Raw genomic sequence first — 23,129 nt, forward strand, 5'->3', positions numbered from 1 at the left:
TATAACAAAGTTCACAACAGTGATGACTGTGATTCTCAAGGTCCCAGCTTTTGTCTGCCCTGATAATGGCAGCAGGAACCGAAACTATGAGTGATACGACAATGGTGACAATATGAGGCATAGTCGTGGCGAGAGTGGGTATAAAGTGGTGTGACAGTTATAACAATGCATCATTTATAACAGTGTCAACAAGGTACTACACAAGAAGGACACTCGATGTTCGGACCCCAGGAGTGAGTGGGTTTATGACGGAAGCATCAGCGTACAGAATGTAGCTGAACTTGAAGTCATCATAGTCCTTTTGAGTTAATCCTATAAAGGTTGTGTAGCAGAAATCAATAAGGACCTTACTTCGACCGATGATTTGAATACCTTTGAAGCCAAATATCCATGACAACTATGCTTACATTGATGTTCTGGTAGCAGAGCAATAGTCTCTTCATCTCATGTAGTTTACCTGCGTCTAGGCCTTGATGGAAGAACGTTTTATTACGATGAACATACATTGTCTTTGAATTTTATCTCATATGGAAAACATCGTTTTTTGAATCTCATGTACTTTTGAAGGCATGTATTAAGAAGTATAATTCAAATCCCCCATTACCAGTGGAAGGAACTTCAAGAATACCTGGTACCAACAATCACTCAGTCTATTAGTTGAATTAATTAAGAAGTATTTCACTGAAAACAGCTTGGGTCTGGTTCTCGTTTTCTGAGCCTTTGTTGGTTTCGGCAAATTGCAGACGTGTTAGACCTGTGTTGCAGGGATTCTTCTTCTGACACAGAATAAATACTGTTACCCAGACCTTAGTCACTAGTATACTTCATCGTTTCCTGCTTCATAACGAATGGGCTATTAGAGGTGAATACTTTCCAGTTTCAGTTGGTTTGTTGCTGTGTGGTGTGATCGTCTGTCATTAAACACAGAAAACGTAGATCACTGCTCCAATAACCAACTAATTGTTTTATGTGAGTGAATAATATTATTGTTTTACGCCGCTTTTAGCAATATTCCAGCATTCTCGCGGCGGGGGCTCCGGGAATGGGCTACACACATTGTACATATGCGGGGAAGCGAAACTTGGTTTTTGGCTGGATGAGCGAACGCTTTAACCATAGGGCTACTACCTCACCGCCCAAAGATGTTTTGAGAGGGGCGGCTAGTTGCACGTCAGCGCGAAATAGCTATTTTCTGTGATAATCACAAACAATGTATATCCCACACATGAACCTTTACAGAAAGGTTCGGCCATCTCTGGATTCAGCTGCCCCTCGGTGCGGTTATGATTCATTTCACAAATACGAAACTTTGATTTTAAGTTACTATGCAGACTGTGGGATAGAGCGGATTCCAATAACGTCAATCCAATAAAGATATCACTGTTTGTACAATGCTTTCATTCATAACGACACTTCCGAATCAACTGGGCTCTCGGGACTTTATCCGGCTTCAGTAAGAACCAGTGCCTGAGAGAACGGAATCTGTTATGCCGCCGAAGGGGGCAGTTGTCATAGCAATAGTATAAGATATTTGAACGTTTGTAGCAAAAGCTATCGTTGCAACTATTTTTCTACCATAAAACATCAACTCGAATTTTCTTAAGTGATCAAAATGTCGACGTTCAGCATGTGAGACTTTTTATGGTGTCAGAAGTTTCACAAAACCAGTTAAACCAAACGTTGTTGAAATAAACTGTTTATTTTCCGTTGAAACAAATTCAAGTCTTCTTTGAAAACACAAAATAGTGATTCCATTCACACAGTATGGAATGTTAGGACTTTGCATTGTATTCCAAAATGTTACTTTACTGTTAACATCACGACTTCTGCTGGACTAATGATAAGGGTGTTTGACGACCACATCGTCTATTCTATTAGCTCCCGAGATGTCGTCAGTCAATATGGAACCTCAATGGAAGATAAATCTCCACGGGGTAAGAGTCTGTGAGACTGAGTTTGGTTTAATGTCGTAAAACATGTTTATAGTACATTGTCAATTTTTAACTGTTTGAACGTGAAAACGCAAGTTTTGAAATGTTTTTACAAACACATTTAGTAAAACCCAAATACGACCTCATTTGCCGTTTTAAATTTTCATACAAAACTGTTTTGTAACAAATCATGCAGAGCATTTTGTGCCTGTTAATAAGTAACATATCTCTCCGTCATTTCTCATTCGACATTTCCACAGTTCAGCTGACAAGCAAAACATCAATGACAATTCATATCAAAACACATATCATCCCTCTGTCCACACCAACCTAACATGACGGCTTCAGCTGGCGCCAACCTTCAAATCCAGGGATGAATTAAATCCTTTTATATTCTGTGCTGGCACCGTAAGGCAAGGATCACGTTCAGATGATAACAACACATGTAAGGGAAAACTTACTTTGTCACTGACACGGTGGGATAGACTAATGAACATTAGCAACTTGATTAGGAGGTATCTGTGTTGAGAGTCATGTTTCAAAAGAATCGATTTTCACCTTTTTTGTCCGTGTGTGTTAATGTTGATGAATAGCCCACCTTCGACCGAAATATCGAGCTGAAGTGAATGAGTTGAAATGTGTCTCTTATTCCCCTGGAAATCATCGAGTACATTATGGAAAAGAACTGCACAGAGCGCTCCAAGACAGAAACATGCATGATCTTACAATCTCTTTCCCGAAGTAAATGTCATCAAGAGTTTTATTAAAACTGACATTTGAACCACCCAAGTGTTTAAACACAAATAGATTTCATTTCTTCATTTTAATGGATGCCGTTAAAACGTCAAGCAATATTTAAATTGCCTTTTTTATGACTTTGTATGTGAGATGTGTTTGCTGTTAAAGTAAAAGCTGTGAAAAGGTCACGGGACATATTTCCATATCAATGCACGCCATCTGTGACACGACCATCTAGTACATGAAGACAGTATGAGTTTTATCTCATGCCATGTGGATAACCCAACTGCAGCATCTCTTGTACAAACGATGAAACCTCGTTTTTCTGGGAATGAAGAAAATATACATGTAGCTCCAGCAAAGCTGACAGACCCCAATACACTGAACTCATAACCGATACGTGTACATGGGTTTAATATAGCATCCTTCTATCTGTGTAGTGAATGTATGCAAACACAAAGACGACCATTACACAGGTAAATGTGAAAGATTTTATTATACGTGTATATTAATAAACGTGTATTTAAAGTTTTACTTGTAACTAGTTCAGAATGCATCATACATATACAGCGTGAAAGTTCCATGGTTAATGTATGTACAGTATGGATGAGTTTCCAGGGGTTCCAGAGTTTCCAGGGGTTCCAGAGTTTCCAGGGGTTCCAGAGTTTCCAGGGGTTCCAGAGTTTCCAGGGGTTCCAGAGGTTTGTGTGTCGAACAGTTTACATAGGCTCATTCATGTACAACATGAAACATTTGTTCATGCAGTGTTTTCACCAAACGGAAACCATACTGAATTATAACATATAAACTAATTATTCGTAAGGTACATATGTAGGACTTTCATAATATTTGAAACCATATCGTACAGGTAAGTGTACACTGGTTCACGCCAAATCATATCCCCATTACTGCCTTTGAACAAAATGATTCATACGGGCCAGATTAAATGATATGAAACGAAGCGCGTTTGTGAAGAGGCACATTTCATATAGCTGTTTGTACTGGGAAAGTCACAAGGTAGCTGGACCTGCGTGGAGGTCTTGGATAAATACATGTCTCACATGTATGATGAGATCTGGCCACTATGTAATCTCCCTGGATCAACTGAGGCATTTTCTACCTCTGACCCTTCCCACCAAATTTCCCGGCGCCACCTCGTTATTGATAGCGCACGGGAATAAATCTAAGTCTCATCAAAGTAGGTTTGTCATAATCGAATTCTAGTGTTGTGGGCTCGGGTCGACCTCAGTAAGATATATAAAACCCCGTTTCTATTCTCGAATTGAGCCTGCTCGTTTCCTGTAGTGCTGATGCCGCACAACACGTGTGACTCGACCAGTTGCATGTTTATTTCCATAATATCATTAGTCCGCTCTCCTGCTGACCAATCAATACCTATGATTTAAGTGTCTCAGCGTTGAACAGTTTCTCTCTTTAGGTCTCAGCAGCAGAAATGAACACCATGTGGAATGCAGGATGACAGAACACAATTTGCATACAAAGTCTTTTTTACGAATTCATATTACATTGTGAAGACATTAGGAAGAAGATATTGGATGCCAAGCTACTCTACTTTTCATCTCACCCGTCATGGACCGATTCTAATATAGGAGACATATTTATATCATATTTATAAAAACACGACAAAGACAACAAATACTCATCCTTTTCGAGAAAACCAGATATCTACACGGTTATTCAGTGGCCCCTTAATATGATTTTCACAGCTATTTTACCCTTTGACACTAAGTACAATCTGTTTGTGAGGTCAATAAGAACTCGGTATTCTTTTGCGCTGACGACATGACTATAAGTATGTGTAAGCTTACCATTATTTTAATTCTATTTCACTTTATCAACTCGTTGTACTCGAGGGATATTTAATTTTTGCAAATCAAGAATTATCAACATTGAACCTGCATATTCTGTATTTACATGTATGATAAGAACAATGTTAGAGGTTGGATTGATCTTGTTTATCTAAACAAAATTCCTGCAAACTTTATTTTACTGCACATAAAAATTATCAGTTCCATTTCTTACACCAATTAGGCAAATTTAACAATCTTAACACCATACCATGTTAATTTACTGAACATTTAACTATAACCTAAATTACAATTTTTTTTAGAAAGCACTTTGGTGCGCACTAACAGGTGGCTGTTGTCTACACTCAGATGACAAGAATCTATATAAAACACGTAGATGTGGTGGGAAATGTAACCAATGACGTATTGGATTCTAGACATGACAGTCTAGTTAGACCAACATGCGTATGGCCATGCGGAGCTATCGGCAATCATTCAGCAATAATTGAAAAAATGCCACGGTTTTTCCCTTTTGTGTCACTGAGTGTATTTGTTTCGCTTAGGACCGGTAGAGACACAACGTTATTTGGACAATATTTGGGGACGATGCCAAAATGGGAAACGAGTTTCTTTTTCAGAAGATGGCGTGCTTATTACAGACACTACTGACAACCACGCACACTGTATTGGATTTTCTGTTTTGCTAATATCTGTTCTTCATCTAAAAATTGGGATTGGCTCCTTCTTCTTACTGTGAGGCGAGCGATGTTTGTTTGCAGTAATTTTATCTTTTATTTCTGAAGCACGCTGTTAACATGTAGTTATTTCTGGAGCACAGTGTTAACATGTTGGTACATCCGGAGCACAATGTTAACATGTACATATATCTGAAGCTTCGTGTTAACATGTTGAAACATCTGGGGCACAATATTAACATGTTGATATATCTGGAGCACAATGTTAACATGTTGATATATCTGAAGCTTGGTGTTAATATGTCGATACATCTGGAGCACAATCTTAACATGTCGATACATCTAGCTAGAACACAATGTTAACATGCAGATCTGAAGCTTGGTGTTAACATGTTGATACCCCTGGACCACAATGTTAATCAACAGTTATTCTGAAGCACAATGTTAACACGTAGATATCGTTGAGGCACAAAGTTAACATTTAACACAACAGGGTTAACATAGCTCAATGTTAACAGGTCTGATATTCCTGCAACATTATGTTTCTTAGTTTAAGAAAATGTTTGGAATAAAGCTTGTGCAGACCATGGCCCTAAAGTATTATTTTCTTAAATTGTGGTCATTGTGTATGATAAGAGGAATGTTTAGATTTGCTTTCTGATTCATTAATAACGAACGTAAATGCCAACCATTTCTGGGTTCGGTACTGAGACTCCGTGAAGACGTCTCATACATCCCCTGGATCCTCCGCGTTAAATCACGTTACACTCATATGATGCATTTCGACATTGCCTTTGATCTGCTTATTGATTGTGAAGAAATACGCTCACTATAATATCCCATGAATTTCAGTAATTCAGTTTGTTACATTTTGTTCAAAAGTTTGTCTTGAGACATAGCGTTAGAGAAACAAATCGCACAGATTATCAAATTATCATCATATGATGTGGAAATTGTTTGAACCATTATGTAATTTTGCCTGAGATTTATCATCTTACGAAATCTCGTTGATAACACCATTACACAGATGCATCGAGGAAAGTGAGACAAGTAGTTATCAGGTTAATTGCCTATCAGTGACCATACATAAATATGCTTTATGGGCATTAGCATGACATGTCGCCAGCCTTCAGTGCTAATGTTAATTTACTAAACGATATCACTGTGGCTGGGCGGTCGGCTAGCCTAATCGTTAACGCGTTCGCATCTCACGGCGAAGGCCCGGGTTCGATTCCCCCCATGGGTGTGAAGCCTATTTATAGTGTCCCTTGCCTTGATATTGCTGGAATATTGTTAAAAGCGGCGTAAAACCATACTCACTCACTCAGTACGTCAGTGTCTTGACCATCAGGTGAGCTGAAAGGTTGATTACCCTGCTGTACTGATTTAACGATATACCAGAAGGCTAGTATATATTTGTGGCGATGTGTTTTTTGTGTTCATGTCCTTAAATTCAATCCATACATTTTACATATAAATCATGTAAATAATTAATTGTTACTTTCATTAACCTTTCCAATAAACAACAGGCATCTGTTTTATTCAGTGTTACGTACGTTTTCGTAATTGTTCGTTGTGTTGTCTGACTTACAATAACATCACAGGCTGCAGAATTATAATGTTGAATAGTGCGCCTGGACATATAGACTGACTGCTGAAGTGAACAAGATGACGTTGTCTTTGGAGATGTGATTGGTGTTGTGGTTGTGACATCCTTTACTGAAAGTATGGAATATTGCTGTAGGTAATATCCGAACTATCATCTCTATGTATCGTCATTCAGATATCTCCCACATCCATGCATCCCCGTGATAATTAATTGTCCATTTTGACAAAACGATGGTAGAGATAAAGGTCACGTGACGTGACATAAAGATGCACGGATGACGTATAAATGATGAGTTAAAGTCTACGTATTAGCATCATACTGACCGGCTGGAGAGCTGCTTGCATAAAAAACAATCACATAAGAATAATGTAGGCCGTAAATACTCTAAAGTAATGGTTATAGAGCAAACGTCATTCAAGATTAATTTCTTCGTATTGTGTTGTGAAATGGCTCAGTCAGTAATGTTTTACACCAGTCGGTGGGTGGCAGGACCAACCTCCTTGGGTATGAACAGACTCGTGCTGGTGCCAAACCTTTCATCCACCCGGTGACTGCGTCTACCACGTTTGTGTAATAAAACATCTTAAAGGTTACATACGTCGGGCCTGATCACTGGGATTGCCGGAGCGGTGGGATAGCCTGGTCGTAAAAACTTTCGCTCGTCACACCTACTACCCGGGTTCGATTTCCAACATGGACACAATGTATGAATCCTATTACTGGTGTTCCTCGCCGTGAAATTGCTGTAAAATTGCGAGAAGCGACGTTAAACTGAACTCACTCACTCACTCTCTAACTTGATTACAATCTCCCTACGTCCACATTTTGCTCTGTATACAGATCATTTTAAAGATCACGGAAATATACCAGCCTATGTGAGGAGATGACGACTTTGGTCACATAACACCAGCGAACACCGATGTGTACGGGGGAAAATCCATTTTGGTACAATAAATGCGAAATGGTATAGTGAATCTTTGCTATTCCGTAATGTTTGAATTGTCTGGATTTCGGATTAAACACGATAACGGTAACGGGGGTGTATTTATCTCAAGAAAAGTAGTCACTCCAGAAGGTTCCCGATTAACTGGGGTTAAACCTAGTTGAAACATATTGTCCAGTTTCTATGTCTTTTACTTGTACAGAGAACTGCAAACAGAAATTACACTACATCTCTGTATTACGGTATATATGGTAGATGTGATGTTCTGAAATGAGTTGGATAAAGTGCTCCACTTTACTTCCTGATGGCCCTTCTGTCGTAAACAGGTCAGCCTCATTCCACTCAGACAAGATGAATATACCCTATACCAGTTCTACTGCTCGTATTTAGTATTTATATGACCGGCGATCTCTGAATTCAGCCTGCCCTCTACCGTTTATGATTCATGCGACGCTGTATTCTTATTGGATACATTAAGTAATGTTTATCGTAGACTCTGACCAGGGGTCATTCGCCGTCCATCTCTCACCCAGACCTGTAATCAGTCTTTCCTTCTTAGTCATTGTGGGCAGTGTTGGTCATTATTAAGCCTATCTGTACAGTTTCTCACTGTATGTGGGATCTGGAACACCTCGATGGATGTTTCTCCTAGTTGTACCATGAACCACCCGTCCTAGGTTCGCACCCCACTGGACATTATTGCTCGCTCTGTCAATTACACAATAGACTCTCACTGAGGTAATGAAAGTCTTAACGAGTGTCTGAGGTCCTATGCCTTTTCGTGCACCAAATCCGACCTGCCTTGATCTAACTGCAACGATATAAGCAATATTCAACCCGATTAATTCATTTTAACGTGTATCTGATTTAGGGGGCAAAATGCTTGTAAAAATCAACTTTTTTTCATTTTTTTTCTCCGAAAATAACAACACGAAGAGGTAATGCCTCGAAGAGGTAAATAAATATTTTTTATGGTCAACATTTACCGGTTTGATGCACACAACACGTGACACGCTGACGATAAGAAGCGGTTAAATGAACTTAGTTCAAGTATAATGAGTGATAAGTTTCATTTATCCAGCCTCCAATGATCACATCTTTTTCTATAATCTTCGCCAAGAGACCTCGTTTGGAGATCTACCAAGAAAGTTGATTCTGACTTCAACGGACAAACCAGGGAATAGACAGATATCTCTACGACCTCCATCGAGAAGACCCTTGATGATGTTGCGCTGACGTAGCCGGAAACGGACCTACATATGTAATAAATGAAGCGCCATACATTGAGAAAAAGTCATAAAGAGTGTCTTACAAAGAACATCGTGTTCATTTCAGTTTACATGCCCGAAAACCATGGTAGCAGTCGTGATCAGACAAACCTTTTTTGGGTTTCATCAGATGCTTGTGTTGCATTAGCATCCGTCAGCTTGGAGCCAGAGGCTTTGGCATGAATCCATGGCTGTAAATGTGCTGTTTCTTCACAAATGGGGATGAAGCCAAGTAATACAAAACAGTCATTCCACATGCATAATACGCAGCCGTCTGAAAATGACTTTCTTACGACTCTTGTACATAGCGTCTATCATGTTTGTTTCGTACCGATGTTCAAGTTGGATTTGCTTTCTGATGTCGACAAAGCCCGGGAATGAGCCATGGAGATCATATCAGTTCTTCTGGGAACACCGAAACAGAGTTACGCTTTGAGTCTTTGATTCAAGCGAAATGACGAGGACGGGCCAGGAGATCCAGGTTTGGTGGCTCCAGAACGTCGCACGGATACAGATGAGCAGTCAGTGAAGTGTGGAATAGATTTGAAATGAACCAGTGGGACACAGTCAACCATAGACAGGTCTATGATCTGATAATCTAATTATAAGACGGTTTCATTACCACACGTCACCTATATATGGCAGATACGTTTCAAGACGCGTGTCCGCTTCTCTCATCGACCATTGGCCACTCCATCGGCCATTGGCCACTCCATCGACCATTGGCCACTCCATCGGCCATTGGCCAAGGAGGAGACGAGCAAATGGGCAATGTAACATAGTCATCTCATGGCTTATGATTTCTTTCGTGCAAGATAACTCATTCATTCCATGATGCATCATTCCAACTTCCACGACACAACACGAACTGACCCTGCGCTGCTTTGCATTGCTGTACACCCCGCTAATACATAAAACGATCCACGCACCTCACCGGCACTCTTTACATCGCACCACATAACTCCCCAACGCTCTATACACCGCACCGCACCGCACCGCACCGCACCGCACCGCCTATCTTTAATAAGCCTGCACCCTATATAAGCAAAAGCCTCAAAACTTGCCTTACACCAAGGCTGCACTGTATGCTGAGCCCACGGGCCTATCCTTCAAAGAAGCATGTCTAAGTACCATACATTCAGTATTGCGGACAGTAGAATCTAAGGACGCTGTTATTTATAAATATTTCTAGAAATTGTCATGTTAACTATCATTTTTCCTTTAGAGATTTGTGCAAGTTCACCCATTACCCCCAAAGGCAAGGGCTATTGTGCCATGAAATATCGGTTTGTAACTATCATCTGTGACCTCAGTACTCCTTACCATTCTGTCACTCCAGCAGACACGTGTAGCTATTCCTCGTGGCCTCATATTGAACGCGTATTGCTCTCGTTAATCTAGTCCGTCACTGACGTCACTTCCTGACCCCGTCACTGCCGTCATTTTAGGCTCGGTATCACCATGTGAAGGCACCGGGCCGCCTTCTCGTTAGATTATAACACGACCATCGTTCAAAACTGAAGACTTACATGTTTTTAATCATGTTTACCAATAACTGTCTCCGTGATCTGCCAGTACTTCCTTGTTGGAAACATGAATAATCTATTAAAACTTTGTATTATTATTATTCGCTATAAAACGAATGTTCAACTAGACATGACGAAGGAATCCGGATAGCTAAATGTAATGTAATACTGTCATACTCTTATCAAACCATATTCACGCACAAATCGAATTTACCAAGTTCCTTGTCTCAGAGTTGACACGCGTTCGGCTGGTCCACTGGCTTGACACTCACTCATTTCTGCATGGCTGTTTCTCTCTGCCTTGTCGCGAAAGTAGTCACTTGGAATGAATGAATGAATGAATGAATGAATGAATGAATGCATCCAATTTCTAACTGAAGTGATGATTTTGCTGCAACATTGCTGAAGGGGCACATATAACATTCACCGCTTGATTCCACCAAAGAAGGGACCAGTCAATATAATGTCATTGCTATTCAAACTCCATAGGAACGTAAACGACAGAATCAGTGAAAGGACATACAGTCAATAGATAAACGGCGAGAAGACGTCTTGAAGACAGAAAGTTTGGACTCCATCCGACATGCAATTAACGAACAGTTGATGAGTCGCTTTAGACCAGCTGGGGTAACTACAAATACCATCTACCGGTGTATGGTAGGCTTTGCACAGAATGATCATGTGTGGGACATATCTGTTATCTAGATGTAATTCGTACCGAGCCTGACTCCAAACAGATTAACTTCGTCTCTCTGTAATTGTGATCATGGTATGACATGTACATGAAAAGTGTAATGGAAAATTGTCGGACACACTCGACCCAGTTCTTTTTGGCACCAGAATAGACGGACAGTACTCCTGACTTCAGTATTCAAGTGGTCGCATAATCTAACTTTTTGAACAGTGCCCTAAAGTGGCTGGTATCGTCCATTCATAACTTGAACATGCAAATATTTGCTTCATTCATGTGGACGAATCTCCTGCTCATCAAATATGAGACAAGTTAGATAACCAGAAAATACAGCCCAAGTACATCAATATACGAAGCCGTATTGAGATATATTTTTATTAAAAAAAGACTACCGAATTCCTCATTGAGTCAGACCTTAGGGTGTCAGTCGTTTTGTTGTGTAATTCCTTAATGTCCTCGTTCACCTTGCCCAGTTTACTCACGAGTTGTTCAATCAGCATGTCCAAGACTTCTATTATGAAAGCTTTCAGTTCGTCCTTGTTCGAATCTGCCGGTACAGTAATGGCTGTCGGCGAGGTCGGCATGTTCACCTAGTCCGGTGATCTCTCGGAGCTTTTTCTTGCCCGGGTTTACATAATTATTTTCTTCCACATTGTGAGCATCAGACTCTGATAAAGTACGTGTTCGTTTTGGCTTTATCCTCTTCCGTAGTGGACATTATATTTCATTTATTTTGGCCAAGTTCGGAGAGAGCGTGAATGTCTATTGTCCCTCATGTGGGCAGCTCCGCCCAGGGACTGTAATCTATGCTCAGTATTGCCATTACTGAGACGTGAGAGTTCTCGTGGACCCCCACCCCCCACCCCACCCCCAGACGGTAGCATTACCTAATCCCGGCAAAGGAGAGCGAAACATATGAGGAATATTACCACGTGGACTATATTTGCCATGAATTGTAGATCAGCCACCAGATTGAGTGTCGACATACGTCACCATACCAATATATCGATGCTGACCCTGCATCACACACCACAGGGCACGGACGCAGTCATGTAGCGTTCAAATATATTTACCGCTGTGCATGCTTTTATCTCCCCAAACACTGCTCGTTGTATGTGTAGATATAGCTTCAAGCCATGGTGGACTGCTGCCTTCAACTATCGGTCTGTCTGGTCTATCGGTCTGTCTGGTCAAGATGGGATGAAGGATTTGACCGCTTCATTCAGATGGTTATAGTGGTGAACCCTTAGTCACAGCGATGGTCTTTAGTAGCGCATTCTTAACGCAATGAGCGATTAACGGCATCGGCTAATCAGGTGATCAGGTTCACTGACTGAATTCAGTCATGTTATCGTTTAGTAACTGTGTAATCACTAGATTGTTTGGCCCAGACGTGACTATTTACACCCATAGAGCGTTAAACAAAAACAAATATCATCATCACGGTGGTTTACAGATTGACTGGGTATAGACTCTCGGGTGTTATACATACGGAGCATCAGTTCGCTGTGAACATTTGCGACTCTTACGAGTTGCAGGATCCTATGGTTGTGGTTTTGAATCCCAGATTAACCTATCATATAACTCGTGATTAGTCAGCTCCATCTTACGCAGGTTCTCAACAAAACGCTATCTCAATCACGGGCTTCCTCTCAGACTCAAAGGCTGTACTACAGCAAAGAGCGTTAACCCTGACCTCAATCAAAAGGACGATCCACTTCTATCAACCATTGCCTCTACTGATACCTCGTTAGCATGTCATTACCTGCAACAAGAAGGTACCGAATATCTGCTCTCCTGTACAACTCAGGGAGGTTTTATTACAGTAGATACTCTCCAAGTAACGATAACAGGTCCTTACAGCCCCAGTTATACCCAGCAGGTCGCGCCAGCTCGGACGGAAACATTCACAGACAGTGCAATGCCTCCACGGGCAGATCTGTTGCAAGACTCTCTCTTTTCGACAATAACCCAGCGTTTGGAAACGACCAGTGCATGTAAGCGTGGGCGCTTGGTTAAAGTGAGTGCGGAATCTATTACACTGTAGGCTGAACTGTCGACAGCATAATTTGATAAGTTTGCTATTGTTCGCTTTCACAGAGTAGATGGTCATGACTGGAAGTTTGATAAGAACGGGATAATGGATAGTCTATCCTGGAACTAAATACAGGGTACAAATGCTACTGCAGGGAAGCCAACCGTAGACTGTCTCCCGGTCTCTCAACCCCAATATTTCCCTTACTGCATTGCTCCCTTAATGTTAATGCCATTATATGATTATGGCTGTATGGCAGCACAGACTCGTGGGCGTCACAAATGGGAACTGTGCACAACCTTCCTGAGTGTCTATATCGCACATCAGACACGTGAATATAACGGTTAGAATTAGTCTTCCGCAACCTACTGTTGTAGTAGGGACTGGGTGACTTTCCTGACACATGCCATTGTGTCCCACTTATGTCGATCGATGCTCATGAGGTCAATCACTGGACTGACCGGTGCAGACTGTATACAGGCAAACGTATTACCGTTCGAAAATGTCCCAGTGCGGCATTAAACAACAAACCAACAGGATCTCGAGTCGCTTTATCCCTGAAATAACACCGATGCTGAGGTTCCCCACGCCAAAGGTTTGAAGTGTTCCAAGCGACTTATTTCGGATTTTCTAAACATGATGCGACTAATAGGATTCCCACTCACACGCCCACTCCTATGACCTAATGATAGGTTGAACTGTTATGAAGTTTCTGCCTTTCTTTGTATTCAGGTTGTGTGTCTGTCTAGCATTGTTCAAATATGGCTTTCTTTGACAAGCGTTGTCGCAGTGATAAGAAAATGTCACTCGTGTCTCGGAATTAAAGCTTTATCTGGTTTATATACAGCAAAGGTCAAATCTTCCTTTCTTTGGAACAAGATATTGATTTCGCTCATGACGGGTAATCTCACAATGTTATTCTTGTATGAAAAAGGCACCCTTACCTCGGTCCACTCAGACAGCATTGATCCCGGGAGTATAATGGAGGCATATATTAACATGTGCCGACAGATGGCAATCTTAGTGTACGGACGGCGTGAAACTTACGTAGCAACATTTCAATCGAAGCTATTCTTCTGGCACGTAAGGACAAATAGTCTATCTGGTCGCATCGAACGAATCCTAGATTTGCATTGATGGGCACGGTTAAGTTTGTTATCAACACCTTAAACTTTGGCTTACATTGCTTCGGCCTTCCTCCCATAACGACGATGGGATAAGCTGACTGCCCATGTTGAAGTGAAGAACTGCTCAACTGTAACGTACACCCACTGTTGCCACGGCCTTTCGGCTTTAGCTGTAACGGTAGATGGATGCTGCAAAATTTTGCTTCAAGTTAAATAATGTTAATCATGCAAAACTAACCAGCTGCTGCTCGTCTGTTTGTTCTTGACTTCCTCACACCCTGAACAGGAACATATAAAGTTTGTGATCACAACAAATAATAACAGCCTTCAGTGCAACAGAGTGACTTTCACAGTTATCGTTTCTGAACAGGATTGATGCCGATGTACTAAGCAAAGGTGATCCTAACTCCCATACCCCGTAACAAAGACTTACCACTGTCGAAGTGCTAAGACTGTTTTGTACAACTGCACCCACGTAGGGCCGTACAGCGATTAAAAATACTAGACATTCTAATTGTAAGCAGAGTTAACAGAATAAAATATATTTCACAATTTACAAGAATTTAGAATGTATTCACATATGAAACTTGTTTACGTTTTAACATGGTAGGGAACAGTCCACGCATATATATTAACGGTGGAACTCGCTTAGTATCTAGACGGAGAATACTTTGAGTACGATCTTCTTTTGTTAGTTATATAAATGCACAAAATGACAAGACAACTACGAGTGGAGTTCCGACTCAGCCTCCAGCGTTTCCATCCTGTCCTTGGTCCTGCTTACACAGGCTACCCAAGAATACAAAATGTAAACACATGTATAGAAATGAAGAACAATGGACAGAGACAATGACATGGAGCTGGACAATGAGACCTGATCCCAGGAGTTATTTAGACTGTATATGTCAATATAGATAACGGTAATTAACACTGTGGTAGCGTTGGCTGACGAGTCAATATGCGATGTAGTGTTGAGGGAGATTGTGGACGGATCATGAAATTGATATTACCGACACATACACAATAATTGCTGTTTGCTGATTAAAGTCTTGGCCGCAGAAGGTTTGGCCTGTGGAATTAAGTGTCTATTCGAACACTGAGTTTTCTGAATCAGTCGCAATGGCAGAATGAGAAATTAGAATGTTGACATGAACTGACGCATTTCATTTATGCATGATCCCAACAATGTTAACAGATAGAAACATGTTTAAAGTTAACCAAGTGCCCATCAATATGAATCGAGTCAGGTTGAGATGTGTCCTTTATGTTGAAATATGATGTCTAAATCAGGTTCAAGGTCACATAACGTATATACACCTGGGCGTCAGGTGAACTTACAGTACTATATAGTACAATACTAACCTGAACACAATACATAACATGAATCTGGGAATTTTGACAGTTGTGGCAACAGGTGGTCAGGCCAAAGGTAACAAATGAGGTTGTAGGTCAGTATCCTGATTCAGAAAGTGTTTGTAATCATAAATTTGCTGTTGAAAACATTTTAATTTCAGCAACGCATGTCAATCAGATGTTGGTAATTGAGGGTTCAGGTTGGGCGAGATTTAGACCGTCCCCACAACTCAACTCTACACATCATATGTTAAACATGAAAGAAAGGTTTAAACTCTAACCACATCAAAGTGAGATTGATAAAACCTGCTGTGTTGAGGATTTGAACACCTTTTTTCATATCGAGCCAAAAATATTATTTAAAAAATAATTTGAAGCTTGAAGATATGTTTCTGAATTGCTTACTTGTTCTTAATGACTGACTTGATCCTCGGTACTCTTGACAACGTGATGCAGCATCTAAATGAATAGTACATAATGTTTTGTTTATGACAGCTAAAGGACTATATCTAAATGGGCCAAGACTTCGTCTCTCTCCGTTCTCTCCAGGATTGTTGTTCTTCCGTCTGATTCGGAGTGGATGTTGATCGTGTCGGAGTCGGGAGTGTAGATCGCAAGGTTGTCAACATGGCATCACGTGCCAGACATTTGCCCCTCTCTATTCCCAAGTGGTGTTCTTCCATCTGAGGGTGCCAGAGCTAATGTTGACTGTGTCGGTGTCGGGGGTTTAGTCACCGTGTTCACTACAAATGAATGCCCGAGCATGTCAATTTCCAGCGGCGATAGAGGGCGTCTTTCATTACTTCGTATTGATCTTGGTGCACTGAGAGATGCTTGACATCACGGCGTTCGGCACTCTGTGGAGATCCTTGTTCGCTCCCGGCATCGCCAACATTAAAACAGTTTTTTTCTTACAGAAAACATTAACTGAAGTAGTGACACGTTGGTAGCAAATGTGAGCCTATCAAACATTCTTCAATGCTTCAATGCTGTGGAGATACTTGTAACTTTCTAATTGCTACAAAAACAAACAAACAAACAAACAAACAAACAAAATACATGCACATTCATCTTTTGCCATGAGTATATGTGCACATTAAGGACTACGTACACTATTGGTATTTTGGCAAAAGTGACGTTTTCATCAGCTTCAGTGACATCCTTGACCACCAAGGAGATCGAGAATGGGTTTCACACATCTTACCTATTTTGAGAGTCGACCCTAGGATTTCAGTATGTGAATCGTTTACCCACTAAACTACCTGGCCGCCAATGTGTTGATAAGGAATAGCAAATATACATAATTTGGAAATACGTGTGAGCGATGGTGGAACTACCCCATTCAGAGCTATTTGTTTTTACGAATATATGTGCACATTATAAATTGATAGTTTTTGTTGCATTATCTTTTTTGAGTAGGATAATCAATCTGTTTCATGAACGTTGATGTTGTTGTCATATCATTTAATGATTCGAAATGACCTTATTACTAGCTATAAACAGGATTATCATTACAAACTGAAGTGGAAATGAAATTGGAGAGATTTCCACATGAGTGGGCGACTAGCAGTAGTCGGTAAGGCTTGTTTCATCTGACCACTTTACCGTGGATGGACTATAGCAGAACGTTTGTACATGATGATTGCATGAAAAACACCATATGTTCACGTTTGTGCATACAATACGTCATTGCAGGTGACGGAAAATCACGTGGTGTCGTGGTACTTCTGAATGCCATTGATAATGAGCTGAAATTGGACTGTTTGGTCCACTTGGAGTTCAATATATACCTTTTGATGTGTCCTGATTGTGACTTCTGAACATACTGCGTGTGTAGTGCATAGTGTCTGCCTGCCACATACTGCTTGCCATCATTCATATCTGCAGGAGATGCCAGTGAGCTTCTTCCGTTTATCGGAAACGTTCGTACAATCACGGTGTTGTTGCCTTGTTTATCGCGCATGTGGCGTGTTGTGGCAATCGTCTGTGTCCTGCTTGCGAATGGCAGTTTGTGGTCTGTTAGAGGAGATGGTTTCATTACGCCACGGAACATCCGTTTCAGATAAAACTGATGTATGTCGGATGTACCCACAAGGGTGGTAGTTGGGTAGGAAGCGGGTTGTTGTTGGCGTCACTAACAAATAGCACATAGTTAACTATTTAACTATTTCTAGAGTAATGTACTGGAAACTGGGTTACCCAGCGGCGGAAACTATGGTTGGTCGTTAACATCAAACATACAGTGAATGTAAAATTTGGAATGTACAGGCGTTTCTTGTCGTGTTCAATCCAGTAGCCGTTGCAGGAATAGGCGATAACAGGTGAAACTTGCTGTTACCTGGTCTGTCTTACATCAACTGAACTGCATTATTTTCCCTCCCGCCCGGCCGTACACTGCTGAGAAATTGAACAAGACGAAAGCAGATTTCCTCAGGTTCTGAATGGCCCATCTCCATGTGGGGCTTCCTTTCAACCCAAACGGAATAATTCGTTTATATCAAAATCGTATATACTGAACCACAAAAGAAATGTGGCACCCATAGCGGTTTCGTTAAGCACGCACTTTAATTCACTCTAATTAACAAATCAAAACGGAGGAATGAGTTCAAACTTGACAATCATTGTCAACACATTCTCGGAGTTCACATTAACAGAATCACCCAAAATTGCACGATTAAGCTACTCAAAGTCTTGTGTTGCATTGTGTGAGGCCTCTATGGGCATCTTTGAAAGCGCTGCATCGTCTGTACGTAATGAATGCCAGCGGCACTTGGGTACAACGTGGGGTCTTATGACATGGTCAATATAGCGAGCAGCTGTCATGTCATTTCTTCACCCTGAACCGAGATTCTGGAACACTACGGTGCCAGCTATGATGCTTGGACCACCCCTCGAGTCTCTTTCAACAATACGAGTTGAGCACGCCTTGGCCATGCTCTCACCCTGCCATCGACTATCGGGACTGCGATATGGTCTGCGACAGCAGAGGTGTCTCCCTCGCAAACGTCAACACACTGCATCTGTACTGATTGGACTGTTGTGAGTCCCAGTGGTCTGGCTTGCTATTTCTCTCGCTCTAAAAGCGATCCTGAAGATGATGGCGGTCTTTAAGTTGTGATGTTACTGAAGGTCGCCAATTACGTGGGCGGTCTTTGATGCTGTTAGTGACCTGATGTCACTTCTGCACTCAGTAGATTGTCCCAACATGAACATGAAAATGACTGGTTCTCTTGCGTCCAGTTTGGTCAACTTACAGTCGTGCCAAGACCTGGTTGCTCTGATCCCTTGTAAGACATGTCACAGCGATTAGGCCGAAACAAAAATGATTTCGGGCGCGTTTGAGACTCGGTTTCATGGACGGAGTGTCACGGTATGCATGTGCATTTTCAGTGCAAGATGAAATGTCTGAATCACCATAATTGTCTTTCACCACTATATACTGTAGCATTCACAATTCGTCTCCACACACGTTTGGGAGGAAATATGCCTTGAGCAATATATATATGTCAATGTATGTGATTGAAGACCATCACGGATGACGTTTTTTATTGAAGTTGTAATAGCAGCACAAAAGATATGTTTTGCAAAGTTGTTACACTCAGTGTTACATAGTCGCCCAGTAAATACCACACCGTCACTGCAGTGAATCTAATTTTCTATTTCCATACTATCGCTAGAAGATACTTTAGTCTCGACTGTATCTACCTTTGAACTTACCCACTACATCTCATCAACCTCCATACTGCAGTTGTCACCGTCATCACTTGCCACTTCTAACGGCAATGTTACTACCTCTTGAGAAATTTCGTCTAAACGGGCACCGTGAAGTAACAAAAAGGGGCATTGAGAAATCTTCAGTGAGGCAATAGGGACATTGCTATTGCCGTTTATCTCAACAAAACACTTGTCCACAAGCAGCATCGCAGTCTCTGGCGGATGGCCAGCAGCCTCTGTGACGTCACATGATCCTCGGCTCATCCAGGCCATGCACTTGAGCTGTACTGCTCTCAGCATTGTGGAAATTGTGCCGTTAACTCTTTGCCATAATGGTCTTACAAACAAGAGACAGACAGGTACCAGTAGATAAATGCTACATAAATTACACACTTTTACTTGCCCTTCTTTGACGAGTTCGTCCAGTTCCATGACACAGTTGGATTGGGGATTGTAATTGATAGGAGTGAGTGAGTGACTGGGGATAGTAAGGTTGTTATTACCACATCTTACAAACGGTTTGAGTGAGTGATTATGGATTTATGTCGCTTATACAAACGTTTTGATGTTACTTTGTACGATTAGGTTGAATGATGTATGGTTGTGATTCTTATTTTCATAGAATATTATCAGAAGATAGTTTGACTGAAATGTCTAATTCTGCTGATCTCACAATCCAGCATGCTATTAGCGGAGGAAGTGAGCAACGCCAATGTGTGGTCAATGGACAACTAGTTGTCCATGGGAAAACGTTTAATGGTATTCATAATTGAAGTCCCTGGTGTCTCTCATGCCGTTAAACAGTGGAAAAAGTATTGAGAATGCACACAGGGCACTGGAACAATGCACACTGTCGAGATACAGGGCCAAGAGACTATCCACAGGGGTTGTCTCGCTGTTACTAGCTAATTCCCAGGAACAATGGTGTTCAAGGTGGGGATGCATTATGGCAACAGTTTGTCACCCCTGACGGATCTCGAGGGTGAGTTGGTCAAGGCTTTTCGGCGATACAAGCCGTGTGGGAATTTTAGTGACCAGAAACACAAAACCCAGCTCCCTTTGGACTGTACCGACCACTAATTACCCCTCAGATCTCCGCCATCTGTACTTACAATTTCCACCACCCAGAGACGAGACAGTAAAAGCCTGAGGCATCATTTCACTGTACAAATTCGGGCAGAACCTGGGGTGTTTAGATGGTGAAATTATCAGCTCCTGCTGCTTTCATATGTCCTAGAATTAATGCATAATTTTCGTCGGTTGGCGGCAAAGCATGTTTCATGGAGGGTTACAACGTTTTGGACAAGCTTGGCAATTGGTATTTCCACCTGAAAAGATACAACTAGCTACAGACCAGCAGGACTTCGCTCGTTGTATTTGATGGGAGATAAATGTGATTCCTGTGCCAAAAATGTCTGATAAATACAAGCTCACCAGTCCGTAGTGTTTCATTTTCTTAGCTTGATATCAAGAACAGCGGATCACATACAGGGTTGTCGGTGTCTAGTGACGTCATGGTACCACCGGCCCGTGTCCTAGATATTGGACACTGACAACATCGTTTCATTATAGAACTGAGTTTAGGTGACGTGCATGGTTCTCACGGTAGTGAAATGTACAGCATGAAGGATATGTACATTAGAGCGTGGTTCAAGATATAGATCGAAGATTCAAATATCATTGTTCACTGAACAGAGTGGATTTTTCAAACGGATTTTGATGCATCTACGATGGTCCGGCACCAGGAACCACTGCTATAAGTGACAGGTTCTGGGAGGTATCTGCTTCAGCTGCCACCTACCCACGACAAATGCACATGAAACTGAAGTGCCCGTAGGCCTACGTCGTTATAGCTGCTATTCTCTCCCTGTTTGGGACGGAAGGATCTGCCTGTGGCGGCTATGTGTACTCTGATTGCACGATACCAGCGGGTCAAGACGTCGTCTTCAAATTAAATGAATATTGTAAATTGAAATAGTTTTGTGAGAAAGACATTAACCTGCAACCATCAAAGTACTAAGGTACCACTCACCAGGCAACAAGCTGGCTAGTGTTCATCTAGAGCCAAGCATTCTTGATTAACATGCATGTTTCTGTTATTTGATTCTCTTTTGGTTGATGAGCTGTTAATGTGGTGTACGTCATACCTCTATCAGCTGCACTAGAAAAGGGGTCAAATGAGGATATAAGTGATGAAAGTATTCACTATCTACTTGACCTGGCAAAAATACAGTACAGTGTGCTCTATTGGTATGTCCCGCGTAGATAGGCTTGAAAGATATCACGCCATATGGTAGGAAGTTTCTGGAGTTTATATTGTGATAAATACGCCTCCACCAGTGCCATATGGATATTATTTGAACATCGGCATATATTCAACTACTTCATAGGTGAATATCATTCATCACTCAGTAAGGTAGGAGTTGCATCCACACTGAAATACATACATTGGATCTTTTGTAAGGACACTGGAACCAGGACATCAACAACCAATGGATGAGTGACATGTGGTGTAAACTGTTGTTATTGAAACAGCTGGGGCCTTGGAACCAGTCCGTGACATACATCAAAATGGATGCAGTCCATGCGTGTGTTCTAATTCAATATGTTTATTATGAAGGTTACAGAATGGTACTAAATACCTCAGCCTGGAGATCGTTCCAGTGAGTGGATATGTAATAGTGACAAAGTGCGTACATGCAGAGGCACATAGCCAATCATCTCATAATTATTTCTCGGATGTGTAATGAACCTCTAATATGACACCAGGTAGTCCATACATGATGACGGGAGATGGATGTGTTGTAGTCTTTGTCCTCGACTGTGTATTTAACAAACCTGTCATTTATGTCCCGCACAACAACAAAAGGTGGTATTGTCACTGACGCAATGAACAAAGCAGAAAATGAGCAGGTAATTAGAGCCCAGTGTCATAGTTCATCCAGCTGGCCAGGTGTTCAGGCAGGCTGATAATAGGCTGTAGTGACCTTTGTGTCATTAGCAAGGGAACTGTTACAAACAATTGGCCACCCAGACCATCCAGAGGACAGTCACGTTCAATCAGAGACACAGAAGACAGTGATGTACTACCATTCACCTAGATTCAAAATCCAAAGGACATTTACGTACAACCAGCCACCCGGATTATCGTTACGTTCACCTAGAGAGCAGCTACGTAAAATAAGCACCCAGAGCACGTTTCAACCAACCACCCAGAGAACGGCTTAGTAAAACCAGCCACGTAGCGAAGCATTCAACCAGCCACCCCGAGAACAGTTCAACCAACCAACCAACCAACCAACCAACCAACCAGAGAACAGCTTCGAAAAAACTATCCATCCAAGGAATTGCGTCGTAAAACCACACAACGAACAGCTACGTAAAACCTCCCGCCCAGACAACAGTTACATACAACCAGGTATTCATAATACATGACTATTCTGAGTCACCAGGACGGATGTGGGAATATAAGTGTAGTTGTAGACAAACTATAGAACTTGGCAGAGTGCAGTTAGTTCTGTCGTCACAGAATGATTTCAAGTCGGCGTCCTATGTGTTCCCTCTTCACTGATCTCACTTACAGTTGCGTCCTGTGCCTTCACCGAAGTCATCTTTAAATTATGAAGTTTACGAAATTCATTGTTCCTGTCTGTGATATTTACATTATAAATTGTTAGAGACAATACCGCGG

At 41.5% G+C, this 23,129-nt stretch overlaps 1 protein-coding gene across 2 annotated transcripts in view; it reads left to right on the plus strand.

The window, feature by feature from the left end:
- The window catches only part of LOC137258337 (short transient receptor potential channel 7-like), a 95,261-nt gene that overhangs the window by 10,288 nt on the left and 61,844 nt on the right, over nt 1–23,129 (plus strand). The window lies entirely within an intron of this gene.

This window comes from Haliotis asinina, chromosome 12 (assembly GCF_037392515.1).
Source record: "Haliotis asinina isolate JCU_RB_2024 chromosome 12, JCU_Hal_asi_v2, whole genome shotgun sequence".
In the NCBI taxonomy this organism is placed as follows: Eukaryota; Metazoa; Mollusca; class Gastropoda; order Lepetellida; family Haliotidae; genus Haliotis; species Haliotis asinina.